The sequence below is a fragment of the Corvus kubaryi genome, unplaced genomic scaffold (assembly GCF_017639235.1).
Source record: "Corvus kubaryi isolate FWS band 111438036 unplaced genomic scaffold, C.kubaryi_AGA036_p1.0 67, whole genome shotgun sequence".
Lineage (NCBI taxonomy): Eukaryota > Metazoa > Chordata > Aves > Passeriformes > Corvidae > Corvus > Corvus kubaryi.
In genome coordinates this window covers 2,373,913-2,392,315 of record NW_024582055.1, presented here as the reverse complement: position 1 = coordinate 2,392,315, position 18,403 = coordinate 2,373,913, and the positions used below count along the sequence as shown (strand labels likewise).

General features: G+C 37.3%; 1 long non-coding RNA gene across 1 annotated transcript in view; it reads right to left on the bottom strand.

Annotated features, from left to right (window-relative positions):
* LOC121674302 overlaps positions 1-18,403 on the bottom strand; it is an 87,515-nt gene that overhangs the window by 26,648 nt on the left and 42,464 nt on the right. Inside the window, exon 4 of the long non-coding RNA XR_006019531.1 lies at positions 18,106-18,163. This is a non-coding gene — a long non-coding RNA (uncharacterized LOC121674302). The remainder of the gene's footprint in view (positions 1-18,105; positions 18,164-18,403) is intronic.

Genomic DNA, 18,403 nt, shown 5'->3' with positions numbered 1-18,403 from the left:
AGAAAGAAAGAAAGAAAGAAAGAAAGAAAGAAAGAAAGAAAGAAAGAAAAAAGAAAGAAAGAAAAAGTAAGAAAATTTTAAAAGTTATGTATACCCAATCTACAAAAGCTGAAGAATCTGGCTTGTGAGGGAGACACAAATCCCTAGTCTGTTGGGATCCAATCTTTGTAGACTCAATTTTCATGCTGGATTAACTCCTGATGATGACTTCAAAAGGACAAGGTTTTCACCTCAACTGTTCAAAGCAAAACTGAAAAGAAAAAAGCCCACACAAGACTCACCAACCTGTTTTTTGATGTGGAATGTGCAGCACAGGATGACTGGGACTCGCTGAGCAGCTCTGATCCTCTAATCTACATTGTTCAAGAAAATGACTTTGAAATGCATTTTGTGGTGTAGAATATTTTGTGGTGCAAATGATTATGTAACCCAATGTAACCTTTCATATAATTTAACATGTAATCATCAGGTTCTGTACAACGAAAATCTAGCCAAAATGTGCGGAATAATGTCTTGTTTACAGCATCATATAGATTTGCAGAGAGATGTCTGATGTGTACTCCATGTATTTTTCAAGTGTAGACAGCTTTAGGGATAACTTAGCTACATATGTTATACCAATATATTTTTATTCTTATACGTCTCATTCTAAAGCTTTTGTGTACTTCAAGCTTTTTGTGTTTTAATTTTCTTGTCACGTTTAAAGCAATATATCAAGCTGAGCTTCATATTTAAGCCCAGACATGGAACAGCTGCATCTTTATGTTTTGACTAGGAAACATTAGGCTCTGCACCAAAAGCTGACTAAAATATTTTCAAAATAGAGTGCTTGTTACAGGAGAGCAAACTACAACAACAACAAATAATCACATTTCCTATCTTTCAACAAAATAGAGGTAGTAATGATTCTTCTAATGGTAAGGTGATAATTGTCATGTAATGTTATATCATCTTTGCTTGAAGGTGCTTTTTATTTTCATTTTTAGCAGCTTTTTGAAAGGTTACACAACCTATAAATTAGGTGTTATACAAAGTTGGGGTAAGCAACCCAAACTCAACACTGAGCCAGGCACTAGAAAGTTCATTTCATTTCAGGAGAATATAACTGAAGCTTCCAGCAAGAAATCAAATGGATACCTAAGGATGAAAGGTGATGATAATCTTGAAGATTAAATGAAGAATTGTTTCAGAACACAATTCCCCTTTTTCTAATGAAATGACAAACTTATTTCCACTTTGGAAAGTGCTTTTGATGAGGTTCTGCATTTGAGGGCAATGTCTGTGTGTAAAGGGCAAGTGTTGTGGAATAAAAGTTGGTTCAGAAAATTACAGACCGAATGAGGAAAAACAAATGAGTAGTTTTAAATGGGTCCAGAGAACAGTAAATAATAAGGAATCAGAAAAACAAATATTTTTTCATTTAAATGCTAATATCACCTTTGCCTTCTAGAAATAAAGAAAATTAATAGGAACGACATGAATGTACTTAGATCAAGCTCAACAACAAGCTCAAGCAGGATATTCACCATTTTGTAACCAAATGGGACATTTCACAGCTATGTAATTTTGCAGCTATTTGTGCTGAACTGAACAATAACTAAACAGCGTCCCACAGTTATATCTGTTACCAGTTTCCTCTAGTCCATGACCCCAGAATGAAGCTGAAACATCCAGGAGTATAGAGAGGGAAAGAACAGCGTTCCTATGAATGAGACCCTTCAGCTCAAAGATGTGTGATTTGGTATGAGTCAAACACGCCAAACTCCAAGCCCAGCTGCATGTCCTTTCTCACTCAGTAGCTTGTGCTGTGGGTATTCAGGTGTCTCTTCATCAAAATGATGGTGTGGATGCAAAAAACATCCTTGTTCAGAACAGATGTAATAAAATACATTGATCTGAGGCGACATAAATCTTGATAACTTTTATGAAATCTCTCCCAGACTTTTGCACCTGGGTTACTTGTCATCTGCACTCGATTTAAACACACTGGTACAGTTAGAGCAATATGCTTTCCATCCTCCCTGAGTCTCACAACAGCATGCAGACATGGTGCTAAAAGCTGTCTTTCAAATGATTTCTGTTCAGGTGTGAGAAAGAAGAAGAGTTTGGGAGCTGAGGGTAGCTGTAGGAGAGGGAAAAGAAAAATTGAGAGCTGAGGGTTTGTGTATCGCCATATTGGTGAGGAACTGAACTAAAATATTTGTAAATTATTACCAGTTTTCATGTATTTAACACTAATTCTCTTTTCAAGCCTATATAAATTTACCATTTGTTCTGCAAATTAAGCAAATTCCCTGTTTTAGGATTTACAGAAATAAGCCTTTATATACAGGCCTTGACAGAACCAGGTAAACAGACTCATTGCTCAGATGTGAAACATGCTATCTCACAGTACATCAACCACAGCAACACTTGGCTTCTCACTTACTAGGTCTGAGCCCATTCACAGATACACAGAAGCAAATGCAGGGATCCTGTACTCTCTGCTGGCACAAGGCAGGAGAGAGGGAAAAGGCTAGAAAGAAACGGAAAAGGTCGGCAAAAGAGGGAAAGATCACTTTTAACATGCCCTCCTTTTTCTTTTCTCCCTTAATTTTTTGAGTCTGTTCTCTGGTAAACATGAAAATTAGGCTATGTAAGCCTTTCTTCTGACCTGATATTGGAGATCTTGCTGTATTTCATTACAAAGTGTGATGCTATGTCACAAAACACTCTCTCTGTTGTCAGAAAGAGCTTAAACTGCAAGCCAGAAGAATGCACAAAAGAACATTTGAATCCTCTCACAGACTACATTCAATTAAAAAAAAAATTAAGTACCCATTTATCCAAGAAGACCTATCAACCCAAAGCATTCAAAGCTTGTTAATAAAAATGTACTGATAGGAAATTAAAACTATGGCATAAAAAATTTTTAACAGTGATCCCAAATTCACTGTAATGCTGTTTAGTGAAACTTCTATGCGGTTAGAGGAGCCTTCAAAGTGACAGCATCACATTTCTAGCACATAAGAAATTGAGTCCCAAATTCCTGCTGTGTCTTCTGTGATGCCTCAGTGTACCGTCTGCATGAGAAAGAGCTCATTATGTCCCACGTGATCAGAGATGCCCAGCAGAGATAAAAGTCTAAATCATTTGTTCTCTTTAAAATAATTTATTCATAGGTAGGAATATGAAAATGTGCCCTTTATGGAGTTTATCTGTATCTATAGCAAACACAACTTAAATCAATTCTTCGTCTCCAGGACCGGCAAAGTTTGACTAAGGCATTAGGGATTTTTTATTAACTTCCATTAATTCAGCAGTCCTACCACTTTAATAACAAATAAAAATGGATGGCTAAGAAGTTTCATCTTATTAAAAGCTGTGAGTGATTACAATTAAACATGCCTTACATATCTTAAGATATATTATACATTCTAATAAAAGTCTGGGGTTATAAAGAAGTATGTGAAGTTTATTAGGCTGTTGACTAGTGGTCACATATAGCACATCATTTCTGTGGTAGAAGGAACACACTACGATTGTTTCTCTTGCAGCTCTAATTTTATTTTTGCCATTTCTATAGAATCCTCAGATATCCCACTGCAATTAAATTTTAATTAGATGAACAAATAAATGATGAAAGTAATTTTTTTCATAGCATTCAATGAATTGCCTACATATAACATTCTACTATTTGAAAAAGCATTAAAATCTGTACGGGTTACAAATCTCCGCAAAACCCTTGTATTTCTGCTCATTTTCAATTCAGACAACGCTAATTTTCCATTAATCTAACCTATTTTAAGTAAGTGTCTCAACTACTTAGTGTCACTCCTTACCTACTTTTATTTAAATAAAAAATTCTAGTCCAAAATTTTAGTAGCCTAAATTTCAGGACCAGTCCATATTTAACACATGAAAAATAAATTAAAATAGTCTAGAATCAGACCATATAACCTTTTAAAAGTGAGAAATAATGCATAAAAGATGTGGGGAGAAAATACCAGACTACACCATTTAATATAAAACAATGAATTAGGAAGAGGGGGAAAAAAAAGAATATATATCAGATGATGTAAAAAAAAAATGGGTCCAGTATGCTACTAATACAACAATGAAGAAAGCATGCACACAATGCTACACCATTGAAAAGCTGAGTCAAGATAAGCCTGCTTTATGTGTCATTTAGAATGAATAGGCTATATTAATATACAGTCCATATTTTAAAATTACCTCTAAGATAAAATGAATAATGCTTTTGCTGCACAAACCAAACTCCTTTATCTGTGCAATAAAACCAGAGTACTGAGTTAGTTAAAAATAAAGCTCCTTAGCACAGATAAAAATTCAATGAAAAAAAATCATCTCTCCTGTGATGAAATATGGAAAATAAATTATGTTAGTTGCTTTTGCTCCTTGCTAGAATGACATTTATAAAAGCATAACTTAATTTTGGGAAGAGATTTGTTACATTTCAAAACCTCATGCAAGTTCATCAAGCGTGAAGCCTCACAAATGTTAGGTGCTAAATATTGCTAAAAAGCAACTCAGCCCCTTCTTCTGCATCAGTTTTCTGCAGGCATCCAGTTTAAGATGGCTTCTTACCTTCCACATGTATATGCAGAATTTGAATAGAATAATCAGCTTTGACTGGTCAAAATGGTCTACTGACATACTCATCCTCTCTGAGGCAGAAGGAACAAAAAAAGTCCATTACTTTGAAAATAACATCCAATTTACTCTGGTTCTCACAGAGAATCTAAATGTATCACCCCATAATTTTCAATCAGAATATACAAACAGTTCCACATTTAAGACAATTGAGGGGTTTTCTTTTCCAGGGTGGCTTTTTTAATGACCTTTTCTTTTTGACGCTGGAAAGAGTAATGAAAATACCTCAAATCCAAAGAAGTTTAAGACTGCATTTTCTTTAAAAAAAAGATAACATTTTTCCTCCAAATCTTTATTAAAAAAAGAGTAAGAAAGGTCTCTCATTTAAGAAACTGTAATCAAAACTGGTAATAAAAATCATACATTGTTTAAATATTAGCAATTTTCCCTCTAAATATGAAAAATAAAAGGCAATCTATGAAATAGTCTAGTAATTTCTTCTATTGACAAGAATACAGAACTAGATCTATGAGGTTATTTCTTGAGGCATAAAGATACTACAAAGACCAGAGAACTGGGAATAGCAGTCTAGCAGAAGATACTACAGGTAATGGTACGTACAGCCCATGTCACAGCTGGTGCTTGTGCCTCACTGGAAAACTGAGCACAGCCTAACTACATATTTGTATTTACAATTATTATTCCACCAGAAGGCTTCATGGGAAGTGCTGGAGTTTGATTGCTATTAACTCATGGGACTTTACATGTTTTCTTTCCCTCCAGGTCATCAAAGGACTGCTGTTGGAAACTGAGATTGTGTGTATAATTTCCTCTTATTTTGTGATGACTGGATAGCCTAAAAACTAATTTTCAACCATTACATTTTGAACTCTCAGTTTAATCTCATTGCTGCACCAATCAAGTTTTAATTACATACTTTCATCCTTTCAAGAAATACAATTTTTAAGAAGTTCATTAGATTATTTTTTGTTTATTATGTGAAAAAGAAATACATTGATTACTCAGTCAATGTTGCACCTCAAATGTATTATAATAAAACCTTTGCTGTCTGATTTTTCTTCACACTATGAGAAACAGTTTGAAACTAAATAATGGGACAAAGAAATGTGTTTTATTTTTGGTTTTGATGGAACAAGTGACAGGCCTGATCCATTGTATTTGACAGTTTATATCCCCATAGCCTGAGCTGAAATTCCAGTTAGGATTGAACAGATTTATCTGGATTCCCCAGACTCGTCTTTACCTTGGTGATACTGGTCTGTGACAATAAGTTGAGTTTCTCTTTTGAAACAGACAGTGAACCTGGCTGATGCCTTTCCCTTCATTGCTGCTGGGAGAAAAGCTCATGATTGTATAGCACAAATCTACCTCCACCAGTGAATGGAGTGAAAACACATCAAGAAGCAAAAGGGTGTCTCTCCTCAAGGCTGTTGCCTTCTATTCAAGGTGCCAGCAGTCCAGGGCAGCAGAAGACAGCCTCAAAGGGTCAATCCAAGTTAGCAGGCTCAGCCCAAACATTACAACATTTCTGTACGAAGCACTTAACAGTCTTGCAGCACCCCAGGCCACCGTTTAGGAGCTCTTTTCTGCTCCACAATCAGAGGATGGTGCAGTATGTCACTATGGCATTACTTCCAGACAGGAGTGAGTAGGCAGTGGACAGGAGGGAACATCATGTCCCAGTGGCTTTGACGACTGGATCTCCCCTTGCCTCCAGGGAAACCTAGCCATCAAGTCTATGTGTGCTGTACTCCCTTAATACCAAATAGTAAGGTGCAATGCAGGAATATAAACAAATTATATGTATTAAACAAAAGAAAAAGAAAAGAAAAACCAGAAAGGTTGGAACAGATAGTCCTGGAAGTCTTCTTCGTGCATGGTATTCTATGGCTCTGAGATTGAAATAATGGACAAGACAGTCATGGATCACTAAGTCACCCTGATCACCACCAGACCCAAGGGAATATAAAACAGTTTGTGCGAAGTATTCGGAATATATAAATAGTGGTCAAATTCAGACAAAACAGAGCCTATATAGAATCAAAATTCAGATGTAAAAACCAGGTAAATAAAATCACAGAATTATGTTTTGTATTGTTTCAGTAAATATGGGCAGTGGCATTTACTAATTTTTCCCCTTAATTTTTGTCACAGCATTTGTGGATAAATGTGCCTGACTATGGCATTGCTTATAATAAATATTAGGAATTATATGATGTCAGGTATTTTACCTTGAAGTTTAGTAGTCGCGTGCACTCAACAATTGTATATTTCTAGAGTAGTAAACCAAAAACATTTTTAAGGCCACCTTTAAGATCTCTGAAAGTAAAATTGAAGGCAACAAAGCAACAAACCTCCCCAACAACTTTGAAAATTGCACCCAAGCCCTTCTCATCCTCTCCTCTTCCTTTCTGTCAATACGAGTACAGAGCTAGTGGGGGAAAAAAAAATACAATGGGATACTGTTGTAATAAACATCACAGCACATTATTTTGAGAGAACAGGGAAATGCAAAGCAGCAAAATGTTATTACTCAGTTTAGGACTTTATGTTTTAATTTTAATCATTGCTGTTCTTGTTTAAAGATTCACAGACTTTTCAATAACTCTGAACTGCCACATCCTCATCTTTAAGTTCCCTTTTATCAGATTTCCAGCACTGCAGTGCTCCCTAGAGTTACATGGATGAACTAGTTCGGTTCTGGCCTGATGCTTGACCAATACTCCAGGATATCCCAGGGCAAACCTCCCTGGATGCTCAGACATCCAATGTAAAGAGAAGTATCCAAGGTTCTCCATAGTTCAGACATAGGTAGCTGACTTCTTTAATATTTGCATGTTTCTTGTAACTTGCCTACTATGATAACATTGGAAAACTTCCTACACAACCTATTCTCTTAAGTATTTTTTGTCTCTTTGATGTCTATCACATTCTGTTTACAAAGATACTGACATTTTCCTTTTCTGAAGTTATTTCAGTTCAGACTACTTCCAGTGACAAACTCTATCAAGTGATTCTTCCACTATGCACGTGGAATACCCATGGCTGAAGATAGAGGCTACTATTAAGCTTCATGAATTATGGTAGCAGATGTTTCTTTTACCATATTTTTTACCAATTTTTTACACGTTAATACAAAAAAGTAAAACTTCAGCTTTGGCAGCAAAACCACATTTTCTTTATTTTAGTATTTACATTATTTTAATGGAAAATAGGGGGAGAAGTACATTTTATGTATAATATTTTTCTTAGATCTATACCTAATATCTCAAATAATCTTTTATGTTGATTTATTCAAATTTTTGGAAAATGCGTCTCTCTCTCATTTCCATTCATACCATTATAAAATTAGAAAACAAATGCAGTCATTAGAATTAATATCAACAAATTGATGAAGCGCATAACAAATGCAGGATAGCACTGCTAGAACGCTGCTTTAGGAAGACCATTTATTATGAAACCCTATAGTTAATAATGATCTTATTTAACAGCAATTATTTTCTCCAAGTAGCAACATGGTCTTTTTTGCACATCAGTGTAATGTAAGAGGAAGGAAAGTTTCACGGTTTTCAAAAAGGCCTAAGGATATTCCACTTGGAAAGACAATTCTAAACCTAAAGAGGCCTAAACCTCTTATCTTTCAAAGTCTTACCTTTAATGTGGAATATTTCTGGAGATTTTGCATTTTAAGTTTCTAAATCCACTTTATGGTCTTTTTCTATTGCAAAATACTACTTTTTAGTTTTAATAGGAAAAGAAAAGTTTTTCTGACAATGGTTAGTTAAAACAACAATGACAACAACTTATTTTCTGTTGATCAGCTCTTGTCCCAGGTAAGTATTACTGGAAGAAGCAGCCTCATCTAAAAAAATCCATAGGGAAATTCACATTTCCGTCTAGACTGTAGCAATTTATTGTGAAGTTCAACTTTTGGAAGTTTTCTACCCTCTTCTCTGCACCAACCCTCCTAAAATGATGATCACAAACATCTTCAGTGTCTCTATCTTTCACAGTAAAACTGAACTTCCTTGATAATGGACTCTGATAAGACATTGAGATCAGATCCTGAGTGTGTCACAAAACTCCTCAGATCAGTACTCAGCTCTCCTGGTTAATTTAATTTTTTAAACTTTCCCTTTCTGCCCTTTAGAAGTGTTGGGCAAAACCCAAAAGTTTCACATTCTTTTTTTTTTTCCTAAATCTTTCTTTTAATGATATTCTTTATCCCTTGCAGCAGATGCCGAAGACAAGCAGGCAGCAGACTGACTAGAAGTATTTGAGGTCGGGTTGAGTAACTATTTCTAAGACCCAGTTCATAGTGCTTAAACACACATTCAAATCCTATTAAAATCAAGAGTTTACTTCAGTTAAACAGGACGTGAGCAAAGCAACTTTTTCTGATGAAAAATAAGGCCATGTTTTGTATGACCAGGATGCACTGTGATGGGCATCTCCCCACTGCTTGTGACAGAACTGAGCCACCAGATTCATATTCAAACCCAGAGCAAAATATCATGATGATGTTCTTTCTTCCAGGTTAAATCAGTCAGTGGTACTTTAGCCTGTTTAAGTTAGTATTTGAAAAGTGCAGAAGGATTCCTTAGGCAGCTCAATAATGTGAGGGTCAGCCCTTGTGAAGCTGCATCTGGAGCACTGGGAGCAGTTCTGGGCTATTCACTCCAAGAGAGACATGGAGCTCCCGGAGCAGGTCCAGCAAATGGCTATGAAGATGATGGAAGGACTCGAGCATCTCTCTTATGAGGAAAGACTGAGGGAGCTGGGGCAGTCCAGGCTTAAGAAATGATGACTGAGAGGGGACCTCACTATCTGAGAAGAGGGTGCCAAAAGGGTGGACCAGGCTCTGCTCAGTGCAATAGGACAATAGGCAGTGGGCAGAAACAGATGCACATGAAGTTCCGCCTGAGGAAGAACTACTTTACTGTGCGGGTGATCATGCACTGGAATAGATCACCCAGAGAGGCTGTAGAGATATTCTCACTGGAGATATCCCAGAACCGTCTGGATGCAATCCTGTACAATGTGCTCTAGGATGACCCTGTTTGAGCAGGGAGGTTGGACCAGATGACCTACTGTAGTCTCTTCAAACCTTACGAGTTCTGTGATCATAGAAATATCAGCGAGCATCAGGACCCTCTGGAGCAAATCCAAAGGAGGCCTCCAAGATGATGAAATGTCTGGAGCACTTCTCCTACGAAGACAGTCTGAGAGAGCTGGGGCTGTTCAGCCTGGGAAAAGGCTCTGGGGAGACCTTGAAGCACCTTCCGTTACCTAAAGGGACCATGAGAGAGCTGGAGAGGGACTTTTTACAGGGGCATATAGCAATAGGACAAGGGGGAACAGCTTTAAACTGAAAGAGGGCAGGTTTAGGTTAGATATTAGGAAGGAATGCTTCGCAGTGAGGGGGGTGAGTCATTTCAACAGGTTGCCCAGAGAAGCTGTGGGTGCCACATCCCTGGAAGTGTTCAATGACAGCCTGGATGGGACCTTGAGCAACCTGGTCTATTGGAAGTTGTCCCTGCCTATGGAAGCCAGGTGGGATCTAAGGTTCCTTCCAATCCAGACCATCCTGTAATTCTGTGATTTTGCAATTGAAGCAGAAACTTTCTTGTACAATGTTGAACTCTGCAGTCAAATTAGGAAAATCACTCTTAAGTCCTTTATAGTACACTGTGGTTTTGGGGCGTAAATTTCAGAAATATGGAAAGGGCACCACTTCAACACCAAAATCCTCAGATAATTGTTAGTCAATTATGATAGTAAACACCGCTTGCACTTAAGTTGTATTATTTCGTCAATTATGCTATTTACATACAAAAATCACCCTTGTCAAATACTCCATGACTCAAGTTTTAATTCATTTTGAAAGACTTAATGAACTCTGTCTTGGAACACATGCTTCCTGTTCCTTTGGTAGATAGGTCTTCCAATGCTCCAACAGGTGAAATGCAAGTAGGCTACATGTGCTTAATTTGGTTGGCTATTGCTATCATAAGGTATTTTTTTGTCCTCAGTGCCATCAACCATAAAGACATTTCAAGTGCACATAATAAGTGCTTAACAAAACACCTCACTTCCTCCAAGATTTTAATAAACTGAACTTGAAAAGGGCACTAGAACAGTAAGAAGAAACTCAAGGAAAAAGAATAATTGCAGATGATTTTTTTAATAATTGTTGAGATCTTGGTGTTTGGCTTTGGCAATTTTCTTTTCCTGAACCCATATTATGTTAATATGCATTTTTTCTTTACTTACACAACATTTAATGACCAATTTAATTTCTTTTGCAATTGTTTATTAATTTCTCTCAGTTCAGGACACCTTAGAGTTTTTGAGTAAAACAAAACCAGGTTTGCATGCTATAGAAGACATTTTGGTAAACAGCTGCTCAGAATTGTGCTCTCTTAGTCAAAATATTCTAATCAAAATATATCAATGGGCAGGACCTTTATGTAAGTCTTCATGATATATTAGTTTCTCCTATGCTTTCATTTTACTTTTTTTTAATCACCAATCTCTGCTTTTCATCTTCTCTTTAGTAAAAAATTATGCTGCTGTTGTCCATTGGAAGTTTGCTTAATTTTTATACTTCCTTATAAGCTAAATATTTCATAATAATGTTAAGTTCTCCCTATGGTACATTGATTGGTTATTCTCATTAGCTCCCTGTATAAAACCAGAATCAATATCCCTTTCTGACAGTTCTTTAACACATTCATAAATAAAGAGTTATGTCTTCCTCTGACACGCATGTACTTACTTGATTTATAGCAGCTTAAGTCTCTGGGAAAAATCATACACTATTACCTAGGCAAGTACAAGATTATTGTTCAGAGTTTCTATGGGAGAAAACGGGGAGAAAATCCTATCTGTCAGCTCTCCCTGTAGTAGAAGAGCTGCATGATGGATGCAGTGCAGTTGCAGAGATCTGGTAGCCTTCATAAGGCATTCAGGCCAATACATGGGATTAAAATAAATAAAAATAGCGTTTTGAGCCATATAATCAGAGCTACACACCCAGGCCTCTGCTGCATTACTGTTGAAAGCATCCAAGATTAACCCAGGGCAAAGGAGGACGGGCCTGGTTCTTCAAATTCTGCTGTTACCCAAAAAGACTGTCTCGTTCACTCTTCTCCCACCCCAGGAAGCCACACATGCTGCTTGTGCACACTCTACACTGCGAGGTAATAAACCAAGAGCAACCCCAAACAACAAAATCACCTCTCTTTCCAGTTCAGTGAACTGTGGCATGCAATAAGCACAATATTTTGCATGATGATTGTAACAAAAAATTAAAAGAAATATTTCATACATATATAATACATAGACCTTAATTAAAGAGAAATTTTTCATACATATATAATGTGTATATATATATACATATATCCCTGTAGAGTAGGAAGAGATGGGACCAGAAAGAAAACAAACCAGAACCATGCCTCAATGTAATAATGACCAACTGCTTTTCAAGTAGCAGTTTGAAGAGAAGTGGTAATTAGAATATGAAAGCTGGGAAGTATTTACTGCAACATATAAACATATTTATAAACATATTTATAAACATATAAACCCTCCTTAAGCAACTCCTTTGCCAGATTCCCTTTGTCATCAGGTTCCTGAGTTAAACTGTATAGCACTGGAGAATAAGCATTAAGTAAATGCCATTCATTAACATGACTTGAAACTTACTTCCACAGAAGAATTGAACCAGAAAAATTACTGTATTACGTGTTCAGTTTGTCCCATTTCTGGATTTTAGGCATCATCTTGAAACATATTAAAAAGAAATTGGAAATTACATGGATTTTTTAAAAATATTTCTCTTTTCTATGCTCATTCACCAAACCAATCATCTCACACACTCATGTCTGAAGCTGAAACTTCTATAAAAAAGCAGCAGTGAGTCATAGAGAGTACACTTTGCTTGTTCGTATGATGATATCATTATTACTGTCTCAGTGACACTCCTTAACACCATTGCTATTGAATGTCTAGGGATGATCTCACTGGTCATCAATTTATTTAAAGTTGGAACATTTTAGAATACTTAAAATATTGCTGTTCACAGGAACAGATTTTATTCAAGTGTAGTTACTTGTAGTTACAGTAGTTACTGTAAAATCCCAAAATAACTTCCTCAAGAAATAATTTCAGCAATATTTTAAATTTTAAATAAGAACTTTATCTCAAGTAATGGTACAGGATGTTCCAGTTTCAGAAACTTGTGGTTTTGTGTCTGCATCATGTTTTTGTTTTCATAAATTTTTGAGTCTGAGAACACCAGAAAGCATTTTATTATCAATGTAAATGGAGATGATTCATACAATAATATTTAAAGAAAATGACCCTGAAATTCAAAGCAAAATGATGTATAGGTGGTCAAGAATATATTTTTTCATTATATTTTTGCACTGGATGATGTTAAGTCCTCACTAGTTAAAGGGACTATAAATGTCATTCATATAAATAAAAATAAAAATAAGTAGATTTTTTCAAACATGAAGAAATATTAGGAAAGGAGCTGCAGAACAATAGGCTTCATCTTAATTTATGGTGGAGTATCATACAAAAGGAATAAAATGAAGCTCTTTTAAAGAGACTGTGTGAATTTAGTAGATTAAACTACCTGAAGAACACTTCTTTTGAAAAAGTTCTTAGCTAATGGTTCCATACTAACAAAAAGCAACAGACCCCATTAATCCAACCAAGAATGAATTGAAGTACAGCTGGATGTTAAAAACACTACTCTGTCTGTTTGACATAATAAACAGTACAAATAAAAAATGTTTGCTAATAAAACAATCTAAACCGCAAATACTGTGTTTAAAAGAAATTTGGAGGTTCTGGTAATAGCCACAGAAGTTGGTTACAGAGCGAAATTAAAAGGGCTCAGTATACTGTGGGAATTTTACTGATCTCTGCTGATAAAAATATTGTTTAAAACTACAGCAAATGTCTATTAAAGTAGTAAAAGCTAGGGGGGAGGACACACTTTCATTCTCTTGATACCACATTAATCATGGGTTTGGTGCTGTACAAGGCACAAAGGATTAGTACTGAAGCATTCAGCAATCTTGAGCCCAAAACCAGGCCTCCGAGTTGGGAAACACATCTCAAGCAGGAGCTTTGCTTAAAAGTAACTCCCTATTGCACCCATCAACGACCCCACATGTAAGCTGCACATGAACACAGGTAATTTACAAAATATAAGGTGCTTTTTTTCTTTCTTTTCTTTCTTCTAAATCTTGATGAAGCTGGTGAACACAGATGCTGATGCTGAAACTTTGGCAATCTCCTGACATTAAGTTAAACCGTAAATAAGAACAAAGAAATGTAAATGGGCATGTTATTTTCACTTCATTTATTATAACATTTTAGAAGTGTTACAGGGGATTGGTTGTTGTGTTGGGTTTTTTTTCACCTGCTTTGAAGTTTCAGATTTTGTTCTGAATGTGGTTCCCACACAGGGATTGTCCTCACCGCTCCCCTTCCCTTCAGACCGACCCACCCCTGCTGTGTCAGCAGCACATGAGCTGTACACTTCTAAAGCTTCCTGTAATTAAGTTCACCTTGTTGCATTATAGGCAAACATGTTCAGACTTATTTTGGATACATTTGGGAAATAATAGCTTTTTAGAGTCTACAATGAGAGGCAACGTGGGCTACTAAAATAAGCTGTGGTGAGGACAGTGTCTTGCAGTGCTTTTACATGTGGCGAATTCCCTTAGTGTCTTGGTACTTTCATCAGAAAATAAGGAACATTAATTTCTGTTGTTTTGCATCAGAACTAACATAAGTTTACAATAATGTTTGTGTTTAAAGCATATTGTTTTTGTGTGCACCTAGGATGGGATTCAGTTGACAAAAAGCCAAGTACGTGGTTCCATTTCAGACACAATTTGGGCATCCTGCCTGGACACCACTGCCTTTCCACAAGGCTTCTGGTCTCCCCTCAGCTCCTTTTTCATGTTTCCAATCCCAATAAAAACATTTCCACCATCCTAGGGCAACTTGCAGTTGCACAAGGCACATAGGATTTGGCAGTTGATTCCAGCTCACTCAGAATTATGTAAACTATGACAGAGTAATTTTCTGGCACATTTTTATGTACGTGAAAAATACCATCCCAAGATCCTTCAAGTGACAGAGACTCTCATATTTCATGCCATGACACAGCAACTAACAGAGCAAGGGAAACCTATGGATGTACAATCATCTGGGTGTTTTTCAACCCTAATAAGATGTTAACACAATTCCTTGCCGGGTAATAAGAAGTTGACTTTGCCTCTTGCCAGCTGGGACAAAGAGTTCAGCAGCCAGACGTTTCAGTGGAAGAATTTCAGCCTCAGCAAAGAAACAGCAAAATACCCATGACAAAACACAGAGCCACCCACCCTGACAACCCAGCGATCCTATGGTTTGTGCCAGGCTGACACGCTGATGGGGCCAGCCCTGGGGTGCCACAGAAGTTGTCTTCCAGCCTGAAAAGTGGCACAGTAGCTGGAGTACTGCATCCAGCTCTGGGCTCCTCAGAACAGGAAGGACATGGACCTTTGGAAGCAGCTCCAGAGGAGAGACACACAAATTATCAGAGGGATGGAACACCTGACGTGTGAAGACAGGCTGAGACTGTTCAGCCTAGAGAAGAGAAGGTTCTGGGGAAGCCTTATAGCACCTGCCAGTACCTAAAGGGAGCTACAAGAGAACTGCAGAGGGACTTCTTTCTACAAGGGCAGGTAGTGGTAGAACAAGAGGGAATGGCTTTGAACTGTCAGTGGGTAGGTTATGTCAAGTACTGGGAAGAAACTCTTCACTCCTAGGGTGGTGAGACACTGGCACATGTTGCTCAGAGAAACTCGGTGCTCCACCCTGGAAGTGTTCAAGGCCACATTGGATGGGGCTTTGAGCAACATGGTCTAGTGAAAGGTGTCCTTGCCCATAGCAGGGGGTTGGACTAGCTGACCTTTGAGGGCCCCTTCCAACCCAAGCCATTCTATGATTCTATGTCTTGCCCTGTCCCCAGCAAGGCTGAGTGAGGATGCACCAGTACCTCATGTGCAGCTCAGGGCCAGTCCTACCTTCCCCAAAACACATATTTTATCCTGCCCTGATGGCAAATGCCATACCAAAGCCTCTTAGCCAATAGAGCAAATACAGCAGAAAGATAGCCCTGGTTCTCTGCAGCTCCTCCTCTCTCCTCCAACCATGATGGGAAACATCAAAAAAGGGCAGAAATCTGCTTTTTGCTTCCCTCTGGCGTTTTGATCTTTCTCTGCCTCAGAAAGGGGAAAGGAAATCAGCCACTACTGACATGAATCCTTTGTACCCATTTTCCCTTTCCACAATGGTATGGAAATCAGACTTTCCCAGAACGCTGCTATTTCACCCTCATTGTCCTGACTTTTGCTTTGGCAGTGTAAATTAGAACTAGTGTGGTTTGTCCCATCCTCAGACAACATGTTAGGAGACCAGATTTCTGCTGTTCTAAAAGGACTATCCGTCTGCAGATTTAGGAACCCAAACACATCTCCTTCTGGAAACAATTATTACATCTGCTGTTCTGAATGGTCATTAGGACTGGCTGAAATTATTACTGAAAATGGGCTTACAACGACAAAGTTTCTCAGGGAATAGCTGCATTTCTTACAGTGGGGGAGGTGGTGGTGGGGGAAGAAGTTAAAGTCTTTCAATTCACGGCTACTTTCTAGATTTTTTTTTTTTTTTAACTATTCGAAGAAAGCGTTCAGATTTCTGTGGCACTTTCTTTTAAAACCTCTGTGAAAGGAACATCTTCTTTAAAGCTGGCCTTGAAACAGCCACTAATGGGAATGCTCAATTTTAAGATGCTCCTTTGAGGGACAGATTTACACACCAAGGCAAACCACATAGGCATTTAAAATATTTTCAAAACCAGGGCACGGAAAGCTGAGGAATCTCGGCATCTGTGAAAATGTGACTCTAATTTGTAATACTGAGGACACTTAAAAACAAGGTCTTTATTAAGGAAATAAAAATGAATTCTGACTCATTGATGTTAAACTGGTATTAAAAGAATCTGGAAGTCACACAACAGCACTGAAGAAGAGAAAGGAGAGAGATACAAAGAAAGTACATAAGAACAGAAGAGATTAATAGGTTTAAAGGAAAAAAGCCTGACAGTTTTAAATATAAATGTACTATGAGATGCTATTCCTGCCTGTTCCCTTACTTTGCAGGTCTTGTTCTGATACATAGTAGAAAAGGAATGTGTTGAACCTTTTTGATCCATTCAGTCTTAATAGTAAAAGTAATTTTCTCAGGTGGGCACTGAACAGTTGCGATTACAGTTTATTTTGGCAAAAATCTTTTAAGACACTAACAGTATGAGGGTAAGGAGTGACAGCACAGCATGTCTTCTAAGCTTGATACCAGCAGATTTGCAGAAGACCCAGAGACAATAAATTGTATTTTTCCGTTGAAATCTCAAGGTGGTTTATTTCAAACGCACTTTACCTGGGGTTAATGAAAAAGAATGAAAATATTCTAACTGCGGTCATGCAGCTATTGCTATTATCGTTCTCAAGATCCATTTAAGCTCTAGCACAGTTGTCTTTGGGCTATCAAAACCAAAAGAACTTTCTTCTCTGAAAGACTAAAGCTTTCACTATCTACTTTTCATTCCCATTCACTCCATGGTTGCTTAAAAACATAACACCTCCCCACCCCTTCACATCCTACCTACCAATTAGGCTATTTATTGTAGAAGACCACACTAAAGGTCTGTCTCTTTTTTGACACAAAGACTGCTTAAGCATCATATCATGCATGACAGGTTAGTTCTTAAGACAGGAACTAGTAGCAGAAAATTAACTTTTTAAAAAGTTGTCTGCTTTTATCCTATTAACATCAACATATCACAAAATCAATCAGGTTGGAAAAGACCTCTGAGATCATCAAGTTCAACCTTTGATCTCTTCTGAAAGTTCTATTTGGTATGGGCTTTCATTTTCTGGAGTAAGAAGGTATTGGTGCTTTTCTGGGTTTTGTTTTTGTCTTTTTTTTTTTTTTTTTAATTAATTGTCAACTTCTTTCAACAAGTAAAGTCGTTGTTTAAAACCTCCATGTCTTCTTACCCAATATACTCCTGGCAGCTGTTTTTTTCACTGCTGAAGTAGTTCTTCATAAGCTTCTACACTTAATATAGAAATGAACTTGGTTTTTTAAAATACTTTCCACACACCCATTAAAAGTATACTAGAGAACTGCAACACAATATGATAAGTGAACTACATGGAAGATATGAAAAAATTCTATTTTTTGAATTTTTTCTTTATCGACTAGATGTGCACAAGGACAGAGTTCGATCTCTGCTATACAGGGAGTTCACAGGAGGTCACCTTATCACTACAGTGCTATTTTGCTTTGGCTTGGTTGAACTTTTCCAAAATCTTTGTGATAAACAAAACAATTTTTCCATTACTAAAGGCCACTCACCTGACAGCTCAGGGTCTCAGGACTCGTATGGGTTGTCTTCGCTTGGGCTGATTTTAGCCTTAAAAAAAAAAATTAATATTTGTGATAGCAGTCACCTGGTGGTCAGCTAACTACCAACTACATTTTTTTCAGAATTCTTTAGTTTACAGTGATAATGAGCAGCTATTCATGTTTCTAGAATAAAATGAACTGCCAAAGGGTGCATGAGTGCAGAGCAGTACCAGAGGTGCAGGAGTTCTGACAGAAACCACAGCTGTAATTCAGAGGTCACTACAGGATTTCAGCCTTCCATTGTTCA